The sequence below is a fragment of the Amblyomma maculatum genome, chromosome 1, assembly GCF_055883805.1.
Source record: "Amblyomma maculatum isolate TAMU_Amacu chromosome 1, ASM5588380v1, whole genome shotgun sequence".
Classification (NCBI taxonomy): domain Eukaryota; kingdom Metazoa; phylum Arthropoda; class Arachnida; order Ixodida; family Ixodidae; genus Amblyomma; species Amblyomma maculatum.
In genome coordinates, this window is record NC_139344.1 from 111,540,211 (window position 1) to 111,562,024 (window position 21,814).

A 21,814-nucleotide genomic window follows, 5' to 3' on the forward strand; every position below is an offset into this window, starting at 1 on the left:
TAGCTAACTTCTGAAACAAGATTTTGTGTTTAGTAGAATCAAAAGCTTTTCGGAAATCGAGGAGAACACCTACTGTAAAAGGCCTACGTTCAGAGTTGCCAAGAATGTAATCTTTTACTTGAAGAAGTGCACATTCAACCGATTTCCCAAACTGAGATCCAAACCGATGTTTAGAGATGTTTTTAACCTGTATGAACTGATACAGCCTTTTATGAATAACACGCTCCGCGATTTTAGAAAAAAGGAGATGTACGGATATTGGTCTATAATTATTGTGTTCGTATTTTTTTACCACGACTGTAACTCGCCACCAGCATTCTATTACAAATATTGGTAAGTTGGTAAGAAATATAAGGCATAGCTGGCTTCACAGTAAGAATGCCGATTCCATTGTTACCGGGAGGACACGTGTCTTTGAGTATACTAACCATGTTACCTCATCTTCTGAAGTTGGCGCCAAAAAGAAAGAGGCAATGTAAGGAAAAGGAATGTATGAAGAAGTAGAATATTTCGGAGCTTGTGTTGATTTGGGGCCAGTAAAAGCACCCGAAGCCAAAAGGGCCTCAAGCCAGTGTCCATTTATGTTGAGCTCACTGGGTACAAACGACCGTTGCTTACCTGTAATATGATTAACAGCTCCTGAAAGCTAATTAGGTGCGCGTTAAAAACGCCTGCTCACTTTTTCTTTTCCTGACACATTCCTAAACACCGGTACTCCTGCCCATTCCACTCTGTGTGTGGCAGAAGAGTTGGAAATCCATAAAATGAAGAGCTAATATTCGAGCATTCCTTATAGCCTATCAGCATTGCAACGAGATTGCTATACTGTTGCGTTTACTTTTTTCTTTGTTTTCTGAAAGCGCAAGTAATTGCAGTGTGCGTGACAGAAAGGTTGAATAGTTCAGGCCAATAATTGGGCTTAAGTTGAAATAGGCCGATGAGAAGGAACCGGCACAATCACTTGCTGCAACGAATAAAGTAATTCAAAGAGAAAACTATAAATGAAGGTAAAGTGCTTCTTGGAGATTATATTTGTTCATTCCATTTTGCGGTCTTTTAGCAACAGGCTGTTCCTAACAATTTGGCAAGCACCCGTCGCCAGTTTGAATCGCTTCACGCTGAAAACGGTGTTAACAGGGTTTCTCCCATAAATGCCTCCAAATCGCTAATCAATGCACTTGTTTGTTGATCAAGTAGCCCCATTAGAAAGAAGGTTTAGGACAGTGTGTTAGTCAAGAAGGAGTGTTTGTTTTGCGAGTCGAAGGTATAATGCACTCACGGAGGTTCTTCCTCTCGACATGACTCTTCCGACTGAAAAAAAAAAAAAAAAGCTGTTGTTCCTACTGTTCAGCCATTTCATTTATTTGCAGCCGTTGACTTAGATGTGATGTGGTTTTCATATATTTCAGCTGCTTAGGAAATTTCGATTTCTTGCTTTCCTAAACATTTACACACACACACACACACACACACACACACACACACACACACACACACACACACACACACACACACACACACACACACACACACACACACACACACACACACACACACACACACACACACACACACACACACACACACACACACACACACACACACACACACACACACACACACACACACACACACACACACACACACACACACACACACACACACACACACACACACACACACACACACACACACACACACACACGCACGCACGCACGCACACACACACACACACACACACACACACGCGCACACGCGCACACGCGCGCACACGCACACGCACACACACACACAAACGCGCGCGCGCGCGCACACACACACACACACACAAACGCGCGCGCGCGCACACACACACACACACACACACAAACGCGCGCGCGCGCACACACGCACACGCACACACACACACACGCACGCGCGCGCGTGCGCGCGCGAGCACATACATTTGGGTATTGCCCTTTTTTCGTAACGTGCGCTACAGCTGTGAGAACTATCGTGAAGTCATCACTGCAACCATGCAGTCTAGGGTAATTAAAGCCGCAGAAGTGCAATGAACTCTATACTCCTGTTGACAGCATAAGATACGGCACTCAGTCAATATTTGCACGCTAACTGGAAACTCAATAGCTTCGACGCAGCGCGTCATTCAAAGTTCATTTTACTTTTCGAGTAATCTGGAGCGCGATAGTTTTCATTATGCTGAATAGTACGACACTTGCGCTTCCTCGCCATTGATTGCGCACATCTTTGTGCACCATTCTCATCGCCATCGTTTCCTGTTTTCCCTGGTGCCCGCGCTCGTGGAGGCAGTATGGTATATGACACGAGTGTTTGCTTAAGGTGCGTTTTTTTGGGACTAACGGATGATTATGTGAAGAGGCGAACTGTAAGCGAATATTTTTCGGTGATTACGGGAGCACAAAGAGCAGCTGCAGCAGGTGTCTTCATTCGCTTAGAGTTCGTACGTAATTTTTGTAGTCCATTTCGCCCCCTGGGCACCGCTTGCGGCCAATATAAGCTCTGTTTAAAAAAAAAAAAAGTGAGCAAAGAAAGTTAGTTTAGAACCGTTTGTGTAGTTAATGCCTTTCTCGGAAGCCCAGATCTTTATCGGCGCTTTTTTAGCATTCTAATGTTGATGCTGCACTCATCGGAACACAGTCCGCTGCACAGTAGGTCCATTACGGCTGCGTAATAATGTTAATCAGTGGCAATTTAGCAGCATATGTACAAAAAACGTTATTGAATCTCTGGATCTGTAGCCTTTGCTGTAATTCTTCCCCTCACCCACCTTTCTCACATTTTCCGCCGCGCACACAATTTGTGCAACGTATGGCTGATTCTGACTGCACACAGTAACTATCACTGTCAGATTTCCCAGCGATAGAGCTGGTTTGCACTGGGAAGCTTCCGCGTAAAAGCCTAACCAACTGCGATATCGCCATCGCGTGTGTGTGCGTAAGACAATCGCGTTTTCCTCAAAGGCGAAATAAAACTATAGGAGCTGGCGCGCTCCACATCCTTTCATCTTCTGCGCGGCACTCTCTTTGAAGGCGAAGGTATAGACGAATGTAAGCTCCGCACGCCAGTAACGGCGCTCTGGCCGTGCGCTGTGGATCTCTACTAGATCTCACGACTTTCTGCGCCCAATTTTCAAACTCTCGGCCATTGTTCATTTGGCCGGAAAATGAAGATGTCTCTGACTGCTTCGTCGCTTTCTTTTTTGTTTTCTCCTCCGTTTTCGCTCGCCGTCCCCTACAATGCGTACTTAACTTGATTTAAGGACGAGCAGCAGGAGCGAGGTAATTGCATCGGAACAAAGCGTGAGCGTATACGTTCATTAACGCCGCCCGCTTCCCATCACCTTCTGCTCTCTCTCGGTTTCCCTCTGTGCTTCCACGCGTTTCTGCTCATTTCCCTCCTTCTCTTTTGTTCATTACACGTGTCAGCCATGACGTTTCTGTTCATTACTTCTTCGTTGCCTCGAGTTTTGTTTAACCGAATTATCGGTTCCATCCCGAGAAACAAATCTGTAAACTGGTGGTGGCGCTTTCGCTACAGAGAGTGGCGGCCACTCCACTAAGAGGCGTCCCAGTGAGAGAACCGCCATCCGGGAGAACATTTCAGGTCGGCGGTTCAGTTCGGGCTGGCTCCCTTGGGCACTGCCCGAGAGCGCCTGTCAGAGATGCGCGCGAGAGCCGGCGGCCCCGCACATTCCCGGCTCGAGAATGAACGGCCATGAAACCATTTTGAGGCAGTCTGTCTCGCTGGGCGCGCTTCCCGCTTACGGTGGTGGCCTCGCGCAGTGCGGCGCGCGAGGCGAAATAAACGAGCATGAAAGGGGGCCGGGCGAGTTCTCAGCCGCCCATATTTCAGCGCTGCTGGCTACGACTTCCCCTGTCGCCACCTGACCTGTCTCCGGTCCCTATTTCAGCTTCGCGGCATTGGCGCGCCTTGATAAAAAAAATGGAGCCATACATCGCGGACGGTTTGGACCCTTTTCTCACATGCTTTCGCATCAGGTCGAGGTTTATCTGCCTTTCTTTCTTGCTCGCCCTAGTGCCCTTTCTCGTTTTGGCGTATAAACTTCATCTTTGTTCTTTTTACAGTGGCGCGCACACGTGGCAATGCTATTTTTACGTGCTTTGTACGCACGGGGAATTTATTTATAGGGATCGGTCCAAACAGAACTACGGTGAAGCGTACAAACGTCCCTCTACTCTTGTTCTCCTTTCTTCTTCACCCGACCGTTCTTCTTCATCTTCCGACGATGTTCTACGAAGGCGCGTAGCATTTCCCTCCCTCGCAGACGAAGCCCGTCGGGCGAGTTACAGAGAACCTCTGGAATGAAATCTCTTGAGGCGGGCTACATGCACCACCTGAGACTGCCGTGACCGTCGACCATTCGCCGTTATGCGTGCTATGACGTAATTCAGGTCACTGATGCGTTCTAACACAACAAACCGTCCGGTGTAGTGTGACAGCAGTTTTTGACAAAGACCACGCTTACGGAGAGGTGTCCACAACCACACATAGTCACCAGGAGCATAAGAAACTTGTTGGTGTCGGGCATCGTAGCCGTTCTTAGAACGTTCTTCTGAAGATAAAATTCGAACTCTGGCCAGCTGGCGGGCTTCTTCAGCTCTGCAGAGTGTGGTAGCAAGAGAAGGTTCGTCATGAATGAAACATGGCAGTATGGTGTCGAGGGTACAGCGAGGCGTGCGAGCATAGAGAAGGGACAAGGGACTGTAGCCTGTTGTCTCATGTTGCGCTGTGTTCTATGCATGAGTAATGAACGGTAGAACGCCTTCCCAGTCCTTATGGCCTGCAGCGACGTACATAGCCAACATGTTGGTGAGCGTCCTATTAGTTCGTTCTACCACACCATTCGTTTGGGGATGATATGGCGTGGAGGGGCGAAAACTGCAGGCGCTGAGGCGAAGAAGTTCTTCGACAATGTCCGCTGTGAATTGGCGTCCACGGTCACTAATGATGACTGCAGGAGGGCCGTGCCGAAGAATGACGAATCGAAGTAAGAAATTAGACACTTCAGACACAGTAGCTGATGGTATCGCGGCTGTCTAACAATAGCGGGTTAAATAATCAACGCACACAAGAATCCATCGGTTTCCTTTAGAGGACCGTGGGAAAGGTCCAAGAAGGTCAATGCCAATTTGCTCAAACGGGGCTGCTGAAGGTGTGACTTGCTGCAGTTTTCCATGTGGGCTTGAAGTCGACAGCTTAAAGCGCTGGCATTGCACACAGCTGGCTACATATCGCTTGATCGTTGAACGCATCTTCGGCCAGTAAAATCGCTGCTGTGTGTGGTGGAGTGCTCGGGCCACTCCTAGGTGACCAGACGTGGCGTCATCATGCATCATTTCAAGAACTATGATACGTAGGCTTTCCGGAACGACAAGAAGCATACGTGCTCCCCCAGAGGCGAATTTTTTCTTGTAAAGCACTCCTTCGCGAATGCTAAATGTGTTCTTCATAGGATCGTTGGCGGAATCAAACAGAGAGGTTAATGTTTTGTCTTTGTGTTGCTCGGTTCGGAAAACTCGGAGATCGGGGAAGGTTTGTGAAATTGGAGCCAAATACTCATCGAAATTGTCTGAGTCGTTATCAGTCGTTTGAAGCGGCAAACGTGAAAGACAATCAGCATCTGAGTGTTTATGGCCGCTTTTATGCACCACAGTAAAATTAAACTCTTGTAGGCGTAAAGCCCATCGAGCGAGCCGCCCACAGGAGTCACGAAGACTCACGAGCCAGCAAAGGGAATGGTGGTCGGTTACAATCGTGAAAGCATTCCCGTACAGATAGGAACGAAAGAGCTGTACAACGAAAACAACGGCGATACATTCTTGCTCCGTAACCGTGCAATTTCTTTCACATTTACTCAACGAGCGGCTGGCATACGCTATCACGTGCTGATCGCATCCATGGCGTTGTATAAGTACAGCGCCTATACCGATACCACTTGCGTCAGTGTGTACTTCAATTGGAGCTGATGGGCAGAAGTGGCGGAGGATTGGGCCCGAGGTCAAAAGAAAATTCAGATGACGGAAAGCTGAGTCACATTCGCTGGTCCAATTGAATGGTGCATTTTTATGCAGTAGACACGTAAGTGGGTAAGCGATGTCTGCAAACCTTGGTATAAAGCGTCGAAAGTACGAGCATAGCCCCAAAAAGCTCTTTTACTGATTTGGGCATAGTAAAACTTTTGACAGCTTCAATTTTCTTGGGATCTGGTCGAACACCTTCTTTGTCAACTAAGTGACCGAGGACAATTGTTTCACGTTCGCCAAAATGACATTTCTTTGCATTCAGTACAAGACCAGCTCGTTCTATGCAACTAAATACGATATCCAGACGGCTGTTGTGCTCACTAAATGTTTTGCCAAAAAATTACAACGTCGTCCAAATAATATAAACAAATTTGCCACTTTAGTCCCCGGAGAATTGTATCCATGAACCGCTCGAATGTGGCAGGTGCATTACATAATCCAAAAGGCACAACGTTAAATTCATAAAGTCCGTCTGGTGTTACGAATGCCGTTTTTCCTTTATCTGCAATGTGCATGGGGATTTGCCAGTAACCGGATCTCATGTCAATAGAAGAAAAGTATGAAGCTGAGACAGTCAATTGCGCCATCTATGCGTGGAAGCGGGTAGACATCTTTCTTCGTGACTGTATTTAAACGGCGGTAGTCAACACAAAACCTCTATGTACCATCTTTCTTTCTGACAAGGATAACTGGAGCTTCCCAAGGACTACAGGACTCTCGAATAATGCCGCGCTTTAGCATGCCATGAACTTGCTCATCTATTACCTTACGTTCAGTTGCTGAGACACGAGAGGGCTTCTGACGTATTGGAGGTGCGGACCCAGTGTTGATCGTGTGATGAATACGACTGGCAGGCAGTGGCTTTGAGTCATCCTTGGCAAAGTCGAACACTGTCACGTATTTCAGTACTAGTTCCACTAGAACACGACGCTCAGTTGTAGAAAGAGACTTACTCATCATAGCCGTAACTTGGGTCTCCATGCCTGGTCGCACCTGCTGCTCAGTGACAGAGCTGTTTAACGCCGCGACGGAACCGGATATGCCTTCCTTGAATCGGGTGAGTTTTAGGCCCCGAGGCAACACAGTTGGCTCTTCGGAGTGGTTCACTGTCCACAGCTCAGTGCGGCCTCTAGTCACGGGAATGACGCAACGAGGCACAAGGATACTCTTCTTAGAGCAGGTGAATCTCGTAGGTTCTACTATAGCCTCAAAAGACTCGCACTGGTTCCGAATCGAGAAAACCCGCACGAATGCTGCAGATAACGCTGGCACAATTGTGTCTTCTTCCACAGCAAATACTCCAAATTCAGGTGTCGAGTCATTCACTAGAACCGAAAGTAGTGAAGGATTCAAAGCGATCTCTCCCGTACCGCAGTCTAAAGTTGCACCACACTCTTGCAGAAAATCAATCCCAAAAATCACAGCATGCGTTGACCGAGGCAGTACTGCAAATTTTAAACTTGAGGCCGCCAACAACAACATCCGAAGCACACACTCCAAGAGGAACTAAAGGTTCACCACCGACACCACTGAATAACACTCCACGGTCACCACTTAACATTACTTTTCTACCTAAACGGTTCTTAAAACTCAAACTCATAACAGATAATGTAGCACCAGTGTCCACAAGAGCCATTGTTTCCACACCATCAACAAACATTTCCAATTTGTTCTTTAACATAAAAACGGGTAGAGGTATGGACGTCATCGACTCGCCGGCGGCCTCACCTCCATCGGCCGCGCCTCCTACTTTCCTTGAGGCGTAGGGGAAGAACGACGTCGAGGGGAAGGTGACCTGCGCGGGCGCTGGGGTGGCGGCGTCACACTACGATCAGATGCAGGAGATGAATTCCGCAAATATGTCGAATTGTATGAGTCACAAGTAGGCATAGTCGGGGATCGCTTTCGTTCTGTGTGCAGCCGTCCGTGAATAATCGCGTGGTTCGGTAACCTTGGACAATTGGATAACGACGGCGGCAGTATCTAGCGATATGCCCCGCAACGCCACATCTGTAGCACCCAGGTTGAGGGCGCCAGCGATCAGGATAAGAGTCCTCACTAACAAAGTCGCGACGTTGGTTGCAGCGAGGCTCTCGCTGCTGACGAACCACATTTTTAGAGTAGGCGGGCCTCTTTTCCGTCGGCTGGTGGTCATAACGTTGAGTAGAGCTGCGCTGATCGTCCATATGCGAAGCGCCGCTGGGTTGCACCCACGGAATGGACAGGGCGGCAACATTTGCCTGCGGTGCACAACTCTGCCGCACATATTCTTCACTGCAGATGGCGTCCCTAGATCTTCACAATTCCTCGCGTACAATCTCTCGTATCATATCAGCCATGGAAACTGAAGGACAGGCTTCAACACTGGCTACAGAGGCGACATTGTCCAGTCTTCCGAATTTAGGTGTAATTCGTCGCAGCTGGAGAGCCTCAAATGTTCTACAATGCTTTATACCAGCGGTGGTGCTCAGGTTCTCTTTGCTAATAAGAAAATTATAAACGTCTTCCGCTATTCCTTTCAGGGAGTGACCGACTTTGTCTTCTTCAAGCATAGGGGGGTTGACGAGCTTGCATAGCTTTAAGATGGCTTCGATATACGCAGTACAAGTTTCTCCGGGTACTTGCGCCCGGTGAAGCAAAGTCTGTTCAGCGCGCTTCTTCTTTGCAGGTTGATCCCCAACATTTTTCTTGATTTCGCTTGTAATGAATCCTCGTGATTATCAAACCAGTCAAAGGCAGTGGCGGCAAGGAAGAACACCACGTTAGCCAGCTTAGTAGCGGCGGTCCAGTGATTGTACCTACTCACTCTTTCGTAGTGTTTCAGCCACTCATCAACGTCCTCCTCAGGTTTTCCAGAAAACGTACGCGGCTCTCGATAATGGGGCCAGTTGTTCGCCGTGGATGATCCTGGCTGCTCGGTACTGCCGTCTTCAGTCATGGCTGATGGAATTGGTGGTAGGCCAGCAAGTCTACGGCTTCTTCGGTAGATGAAACGCTCCGTGGTCGCTACCCAAGCACCTCTCACCAAGATGTTACGTGCTTTGTACGCACGGGGGTTTATTTATAGGGATCGGCCCAAACAGGACTGCGGCGAAGCGTACAAACGTCCCTCTGCCCTTGTTCTTCTTTCTTCTTCACCGATCTACCCGACCGTTCTTCATCTTCCGTCGACGTTCTACGAAGGCGCGTGACAATATGTATTAAAACGGCAACAAAAAGCTGGCGACAAATCACTACAAACTCCTTGTTGTCCGCTGACCAACCTGATCACGATACTCGGCTACCTCGTCTGGTCCTGGTCGAAGTACCACGCCTGAGCGTAGTGAATATTGGCTGATCGTCCGTTACTGCCGACTTGAAGTCATTTTATTCGAAGTATTCGTGTGTGCTGACATTTCCGAAAGGGGGTGCCCCAGTACAAGGACAGAAACACGCGCGCCTTCAGCGAGGGGAATGCGAGGGTACCCTAGGAGCGAAGACATGAACACATGCTGGTCTCGCCGATGCCAGGATTGCTACTTATTTACGACGAAAGTTATCCGTTACCGCAACGTCCGTGCCTTCTCATTTACACTTAGCGTTGGGCGCGGAAGCCGCTTTGAAGGGAAGGAAGAGACTAAGGTACGTCTGTGACAGAATGTAAATTTTAAAGCTGTAGGCTTTTGAATGCAGTAGATTTGAGCGACTACAGGACTATCAAGTTTGGCGATGCTTCAAAGGTGCTTAATTACATTCATAAGGGTCAATATGTGCGTGGTGACCCCTGGAAACTGAGCTCACAGAGGAGGTTGGCACCACCGGACTTGATTCAGCACTCCGGAGTTCGGTGACGCCACCTGTTCGAATTTGTTATTCATGATGACGACTGTAGCTCTTGAAAACATGTACATCTTAGCGCATCTTACATCTTAGCGCATCTAGTGTCTCCTTCGAGTTGTATGTGTTTTCAAGCGCTACAGTCTTCATTAGGGAGCCAAATGCTTACCGTGCAACAGTTTTCTACTCCAGCCTGCGAGTTTTCATTGTTAGTCGAGGAGGCACACGGCAGGAGCGAGGAGTGCAGTGAGTATACTATCTATGCGCGCTCAGCGGTTGAACACTTCTGCCCGACTGTGAGGCGTCCAATGGTTCTCATAATATCGGACGCTCTTAAGGAGATCCACTGTCGTAGCGTCGCATCTTCGGGCGAACGAATAAAGTTTCGCTAGGGCAAAAATTTTGGGAACGCGGACACGAGCAACTGCTTTATCAACCCGTGCTCTTACTCTGGAAACAAGTGACGACATCCGCTTCTGGGAACAGATAGAATCTTTCTCCGGGTGCTGAAAACGGTGGAATGCTGAAGATACCCTTCGGAGTCACCGCTGGGTGGTTTCCTGCGTCAGCGCTGCTGTACAAACACGGATTTAATGTCGCCGCCATATAAGGTATTTATATTAGTAGAGAGAAGTAGGTTCCTAGTCTTTTCAGATCTCGCAGCGTTGTAGGTGCAGCTTTTGTTTATTTAGACGGGGAGCTCAGTGCAATTGAGCCTATTTTGAGAAAGAAACCACGACGAGCGCGTTTACAGTTCCTCTTCAAATGCCTGTAAGGAATAACGAGTTTTCTTTAAATCGTAGTGAAATGCCTTTCATACTGCTAGGCCGGATATCCGTTGTATATAGAAAGATAATGATTTCACTTTGTAATTGTTTCTGTCTATAGTTGGATAGTTTTCTAAAGAATTCGCAGTTAAACTCAAAAAATAGTAAATAACCATATTAATCGCTTCGCCCATTGGCCTTCACCCCCTACGTTTGGTTTTTGCTCTTTTATTTACTTATTTCATGAAGGACTTTTTGCTGGGTCAGTTTCAAAAATCAACGAAGCGCTAACAACACATTCACATGAAAGAAGACACGGACAAACGCTTCGTGTCTTCTTTCATGTGAATGTGTTGTTAGCGCTTCGTCCATTTTTGAAAAAATACTTATTTCACCCTTAAAGGCTGCAAGGCAGTGGATGAAGAGGGAACATAATATATATAAATTCACACTTAATAAAAAGGCAGGTTTTATGCATACACACACTGCAAACTGTAAAAGCTGAATAAAAAAAAAATAACGAGCGCGAAGGGAGGGGGGGGGGGGGGGGAAGGGGTTAAAGGATGGGGAAAACATACAATGGACATGCGGCATTATGCACAGTTTAATGCCATGAATGATTTAGGATAAGACAGAAGAAGTGTTCAATTTTTTGTGATCATTATATGAAACTATGCTGTTTCGTATAGGAATTTCAGGTAGTTATCGCGTCGGAGAAAAAGGGACTGCACATACCTTGAGTGCGTCTCTTGATACAGACTACGAGGTGGTTGTGGCTAGTAGGGCGGCTGGTCGTTCTGATCGGTGGTTTTAGCAGTGAGCGTCTTGGAACAAGATAGTAGATGAGCTATGTAACTGGCAAAGATGAACGAAGACGCTTCTAACTCAAACGGAGGCAGGGAGTTATAACGGTCGAGTGCAGTAATCCTGATTTCTTCCGAGCATTGTAAAATTTTAAATCGTGCAATGCGATATTCGATGGCCTCGATTTTGGTGATGATGTAATCCGAAAATGGATGCCGAATCGAGGATGCGACTTCAAGTTGTAATGGACGAATATGACCGAAAGAAGATTCTGTGCCAGTTCAATGTGTGTACTTCGTTTCAAAGGAGCGCTTTAATGCAAGAAGTGCAGCACTGTCCTTTCCTTGCAGTATGGTGGCTCACTCTTTCAGCAACTCTTTTATGGCGTTTCCAGCATCCGCCTCCTGTCCGCGCCCGCCTCGTGTTCTCAAAAAGGTAGTTTTTCTTTCCTTCGTTACTCGCATCTTGATTTTTTCTGGGGCGCGCTACAAAGGACTACTAAAAAAGAGTTACCGCTCACCTCGTATGGAATTAGATTTTGGCCTACAGATAATGAAGACGGCTGTCCTTTTGATTTAGTTGTACTCGTGGGCCTCCATTGTATATGGCGCTCCCGAATGGCCGGGTATCACTGTGATATTGCTGTTCGGCCTCCATCAAATGTTCACAGGTTTATTGAGGTTTTGAAATCTGAAACATGTGTCCCAGACTGGTTACCAAGGTTAGAGCTCTTGGTTGCGCTTGGTGAATTTTAGTGTGTCAAAGCCATACTCGCATGAGTTGGCGGGTTATTTTTCTCTGCGATGTATTTGAATGTATGTAGTTTGAGGTCTGTTTAATCTTGGCAATAAATATATCAAAAATGCAATCAGCGACGCTGCGCGCAACGCGTCGCATCTCCCCGGCCCTTCTTTTGATCTCCAGCGAGCTAGCGCGTGCTTAGCAGCTGGCGGGGCAATTGAGACCGGCGAGCGCGCGCTGCCGGCTGACGCCTATTGTCGGTAGCCAGTGGTGTGCGCTGCTGATAGCCGCCTTGGACCGCTCCTCTCCCTCTGCAACCCCGCTGACCTTTACGCGCGCCTGCTGCACGCCCTCGCAAAGGCGTCAAAACGAAATCGGCTTCCCGTGAAGCTCGCTAAAAAATGCGCCTTTTGTTCCTTAAGCAAGAAAAACTGGCATTGTACTGTGTTGGGTGCCATTTTTTTATCCGAAAAGTGGAACGTTTGCAGGCTTACTTGTTTGCACAGAGTTGTTCCCCGCCACACCAGCCTGTAATGTTTTAAAGGGTTGCTTGAGAGGAATACGAAGAAGTAGCCTCGTCTTCAGGCTACGCCGGTGCCGTTCCTAGATGCTAACAGTGCTTAAATGCATTTTCCAGCACAGCTAACATTCGTTTTTGAGAGTAGTACGGCAGATGAAGTTATGTTATGTTAGGAAGACGGCGAGAGACCGGAAAGCGTGGCGTGACGTGGTCCATAGGGTCACGAAGAGTCGGACACGACTGAACGACTGAACTGAACTGACAGCGACGGCACCGCAAGTGCAGGCTTATTGCAAAAAGAAAGGAATGGATAGTTTTCATAGGGTCCCGAGCTCGTGCTGACCAGTCACAGGTTGGTTCTGCAGCCGAGCGAACTTCCTCTACAGCGACGACAGACGTAGCAACCGCGGTTTTCGCTGTCGCTGGGCGAACGCCCCATCAGCTGCAAGCTCAAAAACGCGGGACATGAACATGGAGGCAAATCTTTTCACTGTGTTAGCTTTACTCACATTGGAGAGATTCGGCAAAACAAATATCCCAATTGCTTCGGGGAAGTCGGCCCGTAGGTTTCAAAAATAGCCTTTTTGGAGGCAACAAGGTGCCTTTTTTGGCAATGTAATACGACTGCTGGCGGACGCAATAAAACAAATGAATCGTATTAACTATAGATCTGGTTAACTAAATTTTAATCTTTGCAGTTGGAGATTCAGAACTGATGATGTAGGTAATAGCCATATCGATTATGAGAATTTAGAAGACGCCAGGACACTGTGATACTCCTCACTATGGTTTTGTTAGGGCTCTTCCCCTGCACCAAGGGCAGAATCGAGGGCTCACTGTACTTCTGCACCTTTTTGGTGTAACATACTTCCAGCGGTGCCCTCGTCCCAACTACCTGCACATCCAGAATCAACCAATCCACCACTGCCCCTCTCTTTGAAGGACAATGTCTGGTTTCCGATCGCCTACATAGGTATTGTAAGATGCTGGGGCTAAATTTTTGGCCGTTTGCGTGCAGCGACATCCTTCAAATCACGTGGCCTGCGTCTGACATGACATTTTCTGTGCTACCCGCGCTATAGCACGGCAAAGGAGTGAGGTGCAATATGCGTATACGCATATTGCCCCTCGCTCCTTTGCCGCTCTTCACTGCTACTGCCGACGCGTGGATGAAGAAGTCACGTGGCCTGTGCGGTGGGCCGACGGCTCAAACTGGCTGACCGTCACTACGCGCATTACCCAGGGCGCGAATTTGAAATCGTGCGGGAAAGAGGCCAATTTTTTAGAGCCACGGTACCGAGGGTAATCGCGTTATCGACATTTTAAATATGTATACGGCTTCCGCCAGTGGTGAGCTATATCTTTCATAGTGCAATCATTCTCTGGCCCAATCAGGGATCTCCGTAGGAAATAGGACGTGCACATTGCTTTGGGACTCTGTGTTCGAAGGAGCTTGGCGTTTACTGGCGAACGGAAGCTGTGCAAGTTCTTTGCTAGACGCTTCAGGTTTGAAAAGCCGGACTTCACTCCAGCGTGAACGACAAACTACGCCAGGATGACTAAGAAAAAGGCAGTGATCAAGAATGCCGACATGTCCGAGGAGATGCAGCAGGATGCTGTGGACGTGGTCACACAGGCCCTGGAGAAGTACAACATTGAGAAGGACAATGCAGCTTACATCAAGAAGGTGTCTGACAAGAAGTGCAACCCCACCTGGCATTGCATCATTGAGCGCAACTTCGGCTCCTATGTGACCCATGAGACGAAGCACTTCTTTACTTCTACCTTGGCCAGGTGGTCATTCTGCTCTTCAAGTCTGGCTGAGTGAGCAGTGGGTAGAAGTGGAAGCCGGCAGGGAAAGGAGGCTCAAGGAATGATGACGGGATTGGATGCATCGAGGACTTGAAGGCAGCTTTGCTGTCTGTGGCCCTGTCACGTCCAAATTGAAGCTGGTGCTTTCGACATGGGAGCAAAAGATGTTGACCGGTCTTTCCTGGGGAGGCGTTGTCACTCGCATTTGGCCGCCGTCACTACAGCAGTTTGACTCTTTTCTCTCATAATGTAACACAACTGTTATGGTCTTTTGTGCCACAGAAAGGAAATGAAATTGTCCTGTCCCTGACCATCAATGACTCTGTGGACTGCCTTGCTGTCTATTTTGCCCGCTTTGTACACTTTGCTACCATAGAACAGCTGCACTCAGAGCTCACCTGTCTTTGCTTTCCCTCCATTCTGAAATTCAGACCTGTTCTAGCCACCAAGGCTACAGCCCTTCTTTTTCATGTGTTCTTTAGATAGGAAGTGAGAACAGTTCATGCAGAATATTTTCATTTTGTTGGTTGTTAAGTATGCAGAGAACACTCACTGCTATGGTCAAGCGTCCATTACTTTCCTCTCTCTCGCTCCTCGTACTCTTGTATAGCAGCTTACACAAAGTCAAGTTTGCGTGAGTGTGTGTATATTGCATAATAAATTTTACTTCGCGAGTTTTGTTCTAAAAAAAAAGTACGACAGCTATCTCGAGCCGATCAGAAAATTGCAGAAACGATCATTACGAATCATAACACATTCTAAACTGGATCACCCCAGCAAACCATTATTCCGCGACCTACAGATGCTACCCTTCGATTCACTGCGCCAGCTTAAAACAGCAACTGTAGTTAACAACATCGTAAGATATAACCACCCCTTCCACATATCCCTTTTTCATACATCATCACGTACTACCAGAAATGCAACATTAGGAAACTTTAATCTACCGCCTACCTATAATGTCTATGGAGAACGACAGCTGTCTTTCATAGGTGCTAAGATATGGAACACTCTACCACAAGAAATAAAATAGGCTCGAACTTTCGCGTCTACAGCTAAAACATTTTTTCAGCGCATGCATTATATGTGATACTAATACTGTGCACCGTTGGCATCTGATATATTACTGTAATTTAGCACGCACGATGTTTTTCTCTTTTTTCTCTCTTTTTTTTAATCAAGCGATTGTTCCTTGTTCTGCTTGCTTTTTAGAATTTCTATTGATGTATACATCCTACTCCCCGCTGTTCCTAGTTTGTATTATGCATGTGACGAAGTTTCTGCATCATTGTATTTCATTTCTTGGACTCATAACTAGCCTATCGCTATGGGTCCAAACAGTGTTGGGCACATCTTTATTGTATTTTCAAGAAAAATAAAAATAATAATAAAATGCCTGTTTTGAATAGTTCACAGTCCGCTATCCGCTATTAGAAGTTTGTTAACTGACTCACTGACGTTAGCCTTGTACCGTATTCCATAGCCTTCCACTTTCCATTTCGTATTCGCTTGGGCGTCTGGCATTGATCACTCTCGACGACGATGCTGCATGGCCGCTGCTTTCAAGCGTCTGTGGGAAGCGACCGTACCATTGGCTCATTGGTGACCGGCGCATACCATTGACTGCAAGAGGAAGCCAGTGGTGAGCCGGTGCGTGCGGCGAGTGGCGATCGCAATCACCGACGGCGGGACCCTATCATGCGATTTCTTGGTCGGATGATCAATGCTGATCGGTGATACGGCTGTTGTCGAGGCGATACGATCGGGGCGATAGTGAAGCTCTTTGGGCGAATCGGTGTTCAGCGGCCTTGCCTCTGAAGGTTGCCGGAGCTAGTTCTCCCGCCGAGGTCTGGAGGATGACTCACGGCGTGTTATAATGAGATCCTGAAGACGATGAGGGACGAGGCGACGGTGACCGCGATTGGCGGCGTGGCGTAGATGGCGGAAATGTCTGGCGGGGGATATACTCGGCAATTTCATGTGGCCACTTACCAGGCCGTGGACGAGGGCTGCCGGGGGAAAACCCGCGGAGTCCCAGTTCATGGTAAGGGCACCGCAGGTAGAGGTGACCGGCCTCGCCACAGTGGTAGCAGAGAGGCTGCCGTTGATATAGAGTCCACCAATGGTCACATTTCCGTGGCGCCTGGCGCCACTCCTTCCAGTAGCATGCTGGTTGAGCAGCGTGAACCGCAACCACTGCAGGAGCGTACGTCGGTGGAGCAGAAAGTGGGGCGTTATGTTTGCATAGGTCACCGGCTGAACGGGTGCCGGTGGGCTGACTGGGACGACTGGTACTCTGAGTGTGCTCTGGACTTCTTCGCGGATTACGCTACTCAGGGAATCCACAGAATGAGAAAAAATCCTTGAAACCTTTGGATCTCCTCACGGGCTACGGAGCGGATTAGTTCTCGTAGAGCCCTTGGATTGTTCAGAGGGTCACAGTCAAGTTGGTCCAAGGTGGATAATGCGGAGACTGGGGCCGTTGGATGGGTGTACGGCTGGATAGCCGCTACAGAAGTTTTTTTACAAGGACGGAGTCAGTCAAGAACGCCGCGGCGGTAGTATGTGGGTTCTTGATGAGGCCGCAGAACAAATGTTCTTTCACAGCACACATCATGTACCGCAATTTCTTGTCGTCTAGCATGGAATGGTGTGCGCGATAGCAGAGACGCGTTCCATACTCGACGTACATTGTGACTCCCTCGTTTGTGAGTTGGATGCACGATTTCAGAGCCCACTCTGCCTTCTCCTGGAGATCGCTGATGGCGTAAGTGCTCCGAAGATGACTTCGGAAGCCCGGCCAGCTGGACAGTGCAGCCTCGCGATTCTCGAACCACCTGCGGGCCGCGTCCTCAAGGCAGAAATAAACATTCCGAAGTTTTGCTGGGCCGTCCCAGTTGCTAAATGCGGCGACCCATTCGAACTAAGCCAGCCAGTTTTCGGCATTTTCGAATTGGTCACCATTTAATGGCTTTGGGAAGCGAGGAGTCTGTAGGGCGACGTAGACGGAGGCAGCAGAAGAAGCACTCACGGTATGAGCTGGCGGTGACGTTGTCATATCTGCTGGAGTGGTCTGCAGGGGCGTGCCCTCAACAGAAACGGTCTCGAGTGACAAACCTCGAAGCCTACGGCTTGTACAATGCACGGGGGTGGTCACGAGAGGTAGGTGGCTCACGTTTTCTTCCCCAGAAAGGAGCATTGATGGCACCTCCACCAGTGTCACGACCCAAAGAGCCTTAGACGTGTGAGTAGGCGCAGTGGGGACGCAGAGCGACGTGCAGGCAGACCCACGAAGCGTTCTGCAAATCTTCGAACAATGTGCAGTCCGAGCGCTCTCCACGCGCCAACAACCACTTCGTCGTCGTTGCGGCCCAGCGCCAAGACCGCGCAGTGCTACGCATGTGACAATATAGCTGGCCCTCTTTGCATTCAAACCAATCGAAAGGACAAGATTTCGATTAGACGACTCCAAAATACTAAAAATAAATATACGGTCTCAAACTTTGAAAAGTGAGCAGCCACGCCCAACTAGCGAATACATCTTCAGCTAACTTGGCCACGCCAAGCAGTTTCTAGTGAGCGATAGCGGCGTTGCGTGCTTTTGCAAGCTAACACTCATACCGTAGACTAATTCCGAGGCCCGCACGCAATCTTCAGAATCGTTTCTCTTGTCCTTCCGCACTCCGAAAGAAGCTACCACTGCAAAAATGTGCTCTGAAAGAACTTCCTCTGACGGTTCAAATATTGTTAATTGAAAATATTGCTCTCTCCAAAACCAAAGTTTTGTTAATCACTCTTAACTAACTATTAAATAATCGATGAATCAGAGCACCGTTAAGTGTGCGGAACTGTCTTCAACAACTCTCATTCTGCTCTGTACGTCTCACAGCGATCGATTGAGAGCGTATATCTCTGCTCAGCCTCCGTGACTTAGGCTGCTTCATTTCGGCCTACGAAACGGGCGGGCCTCTGCAGTCAGCCGTAAAAGTTTCATTGAGTCCACGTAATGAAAAATTTACAGGCGCGGGGCTTCACCGTGAAAGTGCCGCACCCCAACGCAAGCTTCCAATCCCAAGGCGCTTCCGTCTCCTTGCCACTAGCGAGCGCGTCGTACGGCAGGCGAGACGTCGACCGCTGGAAGCCGCCTTAACGCTACGTTTGCACGCCGATTTCTCCGCTTAATGCGGGCGCGAGCAGCCAAGCTTGCGCGAGACGTCGCACGTTGTGCCGCTTACCGTCGTCTTCTTCAGAGCCTCTCGTGGGAAAGGAAGCATCTGGGCTGCCAAGACCCACTAAGAGCTTTCGTCCGGCGCATAATGACGCCTATATCGAGGATTTTTGGTTTGTACTGATGGACTTGGCTGAAGCGGGTTGCCTTTATTTGCTAGCTCTTTTATTTTTTTCGAGAGGGGGGGGGGGGGGGGGGGGTCCGCTTTTCTGTGGACTGCCGGTTTGCGGAACGAACAGCCATTCCTTTCAATTTAGAAGACGAAATGCTATGCATGTTAATGCCCTCGCCGCAAGAAATCGCAGTACCATTGTTATGATGAGCTGTGCCTAATTCTAGCCATAATCAGTCTCTGCCATAAATGCCCACTCTCCTCTTCCCCCTTGTTCAGGCTATACGCTGATGGTCACCGTTGTAGTACTGGAAATTTCATACCACATATGCCTGGACGTGAATTGCTGCGTACTCCTTGCTTGAGTATACGTGGCGCTTCACAGCGCCAAATGACGCTGTGCTTGCGTCGCCATGCAAAGTAAGGACGCTATAAACCTGCTCACTCTGAAGGCGCAGACATTTATGACTGGTCGCCGGTAGATTTAGCACATATTCATCATCATCAGCCGGACTATTCCCTCCGCAGGACGAAGACCTCTCCCCTATTCCTCCAATTAACCTGCTCCTGTGCTAGCTGCATCCACTTGACCCCTGCGAACTTCTTAACCTCATCCGCCCACCTGACTTTCTGCGGTATCCTGCTACGCTTTTCTTCCCTTGGAATCCAGTTTGTTACCCTCAGCGACCATCTGTTATCCTCTTTCCACGCTACATGCGCTGCCCATGTCCATTTTTTCTTCTTAGATTCAATGAGACTGTCATTAACCTGAATTATTTCTCTGATTCACTCTGCACGCTTCCTATCCCTTAACGTTACACCTACCATTTTTCATTCCATAGCTCTCTACTTAACCCTCAACTTATTTAGAACCCTTGGTGTAAGCCTCCATGTTTAGGCCTTATAGGTGATTGTATGCAGGTAAGATGCAACTCTTATATCCTCTTGAGCGATACCGGTAAGCTGTTAGACATACTCAAGTCCTTGCCAAATGCGCTCTATCATAATCTTATTCTCCTAATTATTTTCCTTTCATGGTCCCGATCTTCAGTTACTCCTTGTCCTAAGTAGACATATTCGCCTACTATTCTTCCAGTGCTTCGCTACCTAACGTAAACTGCTGTTCCTTCCCGAGGTTGTTAAACAATTAGTATATCTTCATATTTATTTTCAAGCCTACCTTTCTGCTTTTCCTGTCTAGGTCTTCCATTATTTGCTTGCAATTTATCCCCTGTGTTGCTAAGCAAGCCAATGTAATCGGCAAATCGCAGATTACTGATGTATTCTCCATCAATCCTTATACCTAACTGCTCCCATTCCAAGTCCCTGAATACCCTCTCTAAGCAAAGTGTGATTAGTACTGTGGTGATCGTGTTTGCTTAGCTAACACTTTTCCTTATGGAAATTGTTTTACTTTCTCTATGCAGAACTATGGTTGCTGTTCAGCCACTATAGCTATCGTCCAGTATCTTCACATACGACTCATCTAACCAGTGATTTCGCAGTGCCTGCATGACTTCTGAGGTTTCGACTGAGTCAAAGGCTTTTTTCAAAATAAGTTGATTTGTCAGTAATATTTCAAGTCCTTAGCATCCCCGTTCTTATGAATGAGGATAATGTTAGCATTCTTCCATGATTCCAGTACCGTCCAAGACACCCGGCATTGCGCATACATGGTGGCCATCTTTGATAACACGATATCTCCCTGATATCTTGATCAATGTCTAAGGTTGTCTTGATTCTGTTAGCGATTAACTTAGTAAAGACCTTGTACGTAACAGATAGTAAGTTCATATAATTATAATTCATAAGAACACATAAACCTTGAAAGAAAAAGTAGTGATTTGAAGAAAAAAACTTGAAGAAAAAGTTGGAGTAAATGTATACACAAGCTAAACTGATTGGGGAAAAATGTTAAAAAGAGCCAATTGCGTTTTAATACTCCCCCACGTCATGGTCATATCGATCCCTGCGACAGTTTATCAGACCACTGTTTTCAAAGGTAAAAATCCAGTTTTTTTTCTCTCTTTTTTTTTTTTTTTTTTTGCTATTGCGATCTTATTCAGCACTAAGCCTGCCTAAGCGTGAAACGTTTGGCTCGTTCCGTGTTTCGATAAAGAACTAATGTGAGTTATTTTGCTACATTTTCCGAACATAATTATTCCCTTCTTGTCACAAGCGGCAGTAAATAGTGAGCGGAACACCGACGGTACTGATAGGATGGTCCAGTTGGCGTGTAGAAGGGCCAAATCTAAATAAAGATCAAATGAATTGCTGCAACATCAAATCTCGGCTGCAGCTTCGACAGTCGATGCGGCAACCTTGCGTTCCTTTCTGTATTCTAATATAAATATTACTTATCAAGTATGCCTTAAGCCCAGCAGCTTATATCATGCTCGCGGTGTCCACCCTTGGTCCACATTCCTATTAGCGTTGCTGTTTTCGCCTGTTTTATTCATTGGGCCGCGATAATTTTAAGAACTGAATTTCAATTCCATTACTCTGAGATACTTTACTATTGTTCCCACTGGCTGTAACGCAACTATGCCTCCCCCGCACTCACTCTTTCTAGGATCGGTCACTCCTGGCACAACAGGCTGAAAAGGAGAGGCACCTTACGAGAAGAATCGCCATGTTCTTCCTGCCTAGAAAACGTTCGCAGCATGGTCTTCTCAAATGTATCTCGTAAGCAACCATCATATATAAAAAGGCTCTGGGTCACTGTATTGCATTTTTACCGCTACTAAGGGCCCAAGTAGCTAGGGAGTATTCGTAGAGAAACTCCAGCCTCGCTTCGTCGACATACACGTGGACTCATCAGATTGTGAAGAAGCTGTGAAAGTTCCGCACTGCGGGTGGCAACCACACAAGTACAAGGGTGAGTGAGCGCAAAATTGCGTGATGTCATTATACATTGACTGCAGTACAGCGTCGCATGGGCGTGTTCTG

The 21,814-nt window shown here is 47.7% G+C and overlaps 1 protein-coding gene and 1 pseudogene across 1 annotated transcript in view; both read left to right on the forward strand.

The window, feature by feature from the left end:
* The window catches only part of LOC146203500 (protein qui-1), a 587,371-nt gene that overhangs the window by 332,039 nt on the left and 233,518 nt on the right, over positions 1 to 21,814 (forward strand). The gene's annotated exons all lie outside the window — the stretch shown is intronic.
* Positions 14,143 to 15,211, forward strand: LOC146203501 (dynein light chain 1, cytoplasmic pseudogene; annotated as a pseudogene).